The sequence below is a fragment of the Myotis davidii genome, unplaced genomic scaffold (assembly GCF_000327345.1).
Source record: "Myotis davidii unplaced genomic scaffold, ASM32734v1 scaffold658, whole genome shotgun sequence".
NCBI classification, from domain to species: domain Eukaryota; kingdom Metazoa; phylum Chordata; class Mammalia; order Chiroptera; family Vespertilionidae; genus Myotis; species Myotis davidii.
The window spans coordinates 630-5,102 of NW_006289711.1; the positions used below are offsets into that span (position 1 = coordinate 630).

The window sequence follows — 4,473 nt, forward strand, 5'->3', positions numbered from 1 at the left end:
ACTCGGATCCGGGCGTCGCTGCGGCAGCCGCTACCTCAGGAGCTGGTGAGTGGTGCGCATCCGGGGGCACTGCGGGGGAGGGAGGCCAGTGGAGCGCGGAGCGCGGATCAGAATCCGGGGGCCACGTGGGGGAGCGGGCGGTGTGTGCAAGACAGCCCTGGCGCCCCAATAAAGTCTGTTTTGACGAGACAAAAAAAAAAAAAGTTACTGGCCTGCCACATTCGGCATGCGTGCCAGGGGTTGCCCACCCCTGCTCTAGGCTTTCCATCACTGCAGCTGTCACCTTCAGGAACACAGGAGAAGGGCAGGGACTTACGATGGGGTGTCCTCTCCCACAGGAGCTCATGGGCCAGCACCCAGCCCAGAAGGGCCAAGCACATAATTTGGTGGCAGTAATACTCCTCATTTCTGGGAAATGAAAATGAAAGCTAAACTGTCCTTTTCCTGCAGATGCTCCGTTTTGGAACTTTTCATTGGTCAGCATAGATCCCATGCTAATAAGGGGGCAGTTCCAGCACGTAGAAAGTTCCAGCTTCCTTTCCTGACTCCCTCCCTGGCTCCCGTGCGTCCCTCTGGATGGCACCCACTTCTTACTGCTACTCCTGTGTGCCCATGGATGAGTTCCCCAAGAAGCTGAGGGACCGCAAGCTGCCAGTGTGGGTGGGGATCCTGCTGTTCCTACTGGTGGTAGGTCTGTCTGTGGCAGAGGTCCTTTGGGCTGTCAATTCCAATAGCCCAGCTTGCAAAGATGGCCTCTGAGCTGAGCAGAAGTGTGGAAACATCACCCACCTCCTGGAGCACAACCTGGGGGGCCGGGGAGGGCGGCAGGATGAGGCCTGACCCCATCTGTTTCTAACTCCCTTACTCTTCCTGGCATCCCAGGCGACCCTGATGATTGCCCGGCAAATGGATAAGGCTGCGGGCCACAGGCAACAGGAGCTGGTGCAGAAGCTTCAAGGTGAGGAAAGCTCAGGCCCCGTTGCAGTCAGGGAGTTTGCAGGAGCCGGTCAGGTATTGAAGAGGAGGGAGCGGGAGGGCCTCTGGATTGGGGTCCAGTGAGAGGGACAGGACCAAAGCCAGTGGAAGTAGGAAGGGGCGGGCATGCCACACTCCCAAGGTGCACTCGCTCAATGGAGGCGGGCTAGAGGCGGGGTCCTGTCTCTAGGTGGGGCTAGTTGAGGGATGTGGCTACAGTGCCCATATATTCTGTGTCTTTCATTAGAGGAAATCAAGACATTGAATCAGAAGTTGCAGGACAAATACTCGGAGCTGGAGAAACTAAGGTCAGGACACCCACCCACCCCGGCTACACCCCTTCCTCCTTCCAACCCCAAGACCTAGGATCCCCTTGGCTCTGAAAATTCCCATTGCCCTGGGGACAAAGTTGGAGTCCCAGCCTTGTCCCTCCAGTCACCCAACTCTGGGTGGCCATCGGCCACTCCCCTGCCCAGTGACCTGGTGAGGAAGGAGAAGAGATTTTGAGGGGCTTCGAGCCCAGCACCAGTGCAGCCAGACCTGGCAGCCTCCTGAGGTGTCCCCATCTCCTCCTCAGAAAAGAGAATGAGGCCTTGGTGTTCCGCAAGGGCCCCAACAATGGCAAGGGCTTCCCTAAATCTGGGATCAGCTCCGTCTCTCCATGGCTGCCGTGCTCCTGCCCCTGAGCCTCCAGACTCTGCTGGCCTGAGGTCCCAGGAAGCCCTTCGGTGAGGAGGGGGCTGGAGAGGGATGGGAGGAGGTAGGGACAGTCAGGGTCTGGGGTGGTGGCCTGCCTGCGGGGAGGGGGCTGGCGCTGGAGAGAGAGGAATCGCAGTGAGGAGCTGTGGGCAGAAATAGAACAGTGGGGACCAGCTATGTTCTCCTATTCATCCTGTCTGTTAACTGAGACTGTTCTCCTCTGATTAGGGAAAGCACATTCTAACCTGGCTGAGACCTGTTTGCCCAGACATGGGGATTAACTTCAGAATGCAGTCCAGGCTCCTTTTCTGAGAGTTTCCTGTCATCTTGGAAAGATAACAGCCTGATCCCAGAGGCGCTCTCTCCCATTCGGCAGGCAATCTATCCTAATAAACTTTCATGGGATTCAAATCTGTCTCTGCTTAATAATTGACTCAAGGACTGACAGGCACCCAGGCCCATCTGTTGTCAGTTTCAGAGGGAGGGGTCCAGGCAGGAGTGGGGTGAGGCTCATGGAGGGGTTGGGGCGAGTTCTGTTGCCTCCATCCTGCTCTGACTCTGCCTTGTTGCTTCTTAGGCCACCACCTGGACTCGCCTGTTTCCCTCTGGGTTTCCCTGCCCTGGCTGTTCTGAGGGGCACATGGCTGTGGGGAGGGGATGGTTAGGGGGAGGCTGGGGCCAGGTGGTAGGGGGTGGTTCATGGGGCAGCCTTAGAGGTGGGAAAGCTTCAAAGTTGGCCCAAGGCTGCCCCCCCACCTCCAAGCTGGTCAGGTGATGAAGTGGGAGGGGGCATCTGTTCTGTGCTGTCATGGTTTCTGGAAGGTAACTTCTTCTGGGGTCTTTGGGTTGCACAAAATAAGCCTCCCCCCTTGGGGGAAGGAACTTACTCTGTAGTTCCTGGAGGATCACTGTGTCAGTCCCAAGTATCTGGGACCCCTTGATGTCCACACCAGCCTCCTTGCTCCAGAATGTTCCCAGAAGCACAAAGGGGGGGGTCAGGTAACTTCTTCTGGGGTCTTTGGTTCCACAAAATAAGTATCTTCTTTTGGGGGAAGGAACTTACTCTGTAGTTCCTGGAGGATCACTGTGTCAGTCCCAAGCACCTGGGACCCCGTGATGTCCACACCAGCCTCCTTGCTCCAGAATGTTCCCAGAAGCCCACAGGGGTTGGTCAGGCACCACCCCACTGCCTACCCAGCCCTCTTTTCTGATGGATTCACCCTAAAGGGCTGTCCACCCATCTGCACCCCCATCGGTGCTCACTCAGGGCTCAGCATTCTAGTCTTTTCTCCTCACCCAGCTCCTGAGGCTCTTGTTCCCCATCCCTTTCCATGGAAATGGAGGCTGTGAGGAGGAGGACATCTTGTCTGGTTCCCCATCCCCTCCCATGGAAAGTGCAGGGCTGGCCCCGGTAGGTGTGGCTCAGTGGGTTGTGCATCTTCCCAAGCACCAAAAGGCTGCCAGCTCATTTCCTGGTCAAGGCACTGGCCCGGGTGGCAGGCTCCTTCCCGGGTAGGTGCATGCAGGATTCACGCAATCTATGTTTTGCTCTCACACAGATGTTTCTCTCTCTTTGCCTCTCCAGTCCCCTCTTCCCTCCTCTCTCTCTAAAAATCAGTTAAGCCCTGGCTGGGTAGCTAAGTTGCCATGGTCACGGTTCCATCCTCGGTAAGGGCACAGACAAGGGTCAATCATTGAGAGCATGAATAAGTGAGACAACAAAATGATGTTTCTCTCCTTCCCTCTCTCTCTAAAATCAATCAATCAATAAAAAGAAAAATCAATTAAAAACATACAGGCTGAAAGTGGGAGGCTGGGATTCAGACTTGGATCTGCAGACACACCCAGGCCGGGCATTTGTCACAAGGTACCTCCCTCCTCCATCCCCCAAATTCTTATTCATCCTGCAGAGCCCCACCTCCAGAGTGTCTGCTTCTCCAAAATGGAGGGCCACCATCCTGAGAGACCCTTCACCCACTCTCCTGGATCCTCACATGCTCCCTAATTCCTTCCTCTCTGTTATCTTACTTCCTCCAACTTCTCCTGGAATCCTGACTATTGTCCATGAAACTAACTGTGCATGGCACTGGGGTCAGGACCCTTGTGTCTGCCCAAAATTCTTCCTTGCCATCAGGCCCAGCAGTCCTCAGATGAGGCGGTCAATAGATCCCCCTCTATGACTCCTGCTGTCCACCCAGGGACCCCCAAACACCATCCCTGCAACAGGCTCCCCTGGCCTTTTTGTCCCCTCTCCTCCCCTCCCCTGCTAACAATGCCCCACCTTCCCAGACCATTTCTCTGTGCATGGACCTTGTCAATTTCCTTCCTGCCTCACTCTTGTGCGAAAGCATGGGACTTGGTTGGAACGTTTGTAAGAAGACATTGGAGAAAAGGAATGTACGCTGAGGGCAGCCCACTCTGGTTTTTGGGTTGTTCTTTTTTTTAATTAAATCTTTATTGTTCAGATTATTACAGTTGTTCCTCTTTTTTCCCCCCATAACTCCCCTCCACCCGATTCCCACCCCACCCTCTGCCCTTACCTCCCCCACTGTCCTCATCCATAGGTGTATAATTTTTTTCCAGTCTCTTCCCGCATCTCCCACACCCCTTTCCACCCGAGAAATAGTGAGTCCATTCCCTTTCTATGTCCCTGATTCTATTATAATCACCAGTTCATTCTGTTCATCGGATTATTTATTCACTTGATTTTTAGATTCACTTGTTGATAGATGAGTATTTGTTGTTCATAATTTGTATCTTTACCTTTTTCTTCTTCTCCTCTTCTCAAATGATACCTTT

The 4,473-nt window shown here is 54.3% G+C and overlaps 1 pseudogene; it reads left to right on the forward strand.

The window, feature by feature from the left end:
• Positions 1-416: 416 nt before the first annotated feature.
• The window catches only part of LOC107182847, a 27,499-nt pseudogene continuing 23,442 nt past the window's right edge, over positions 417-4,473 (forward strand).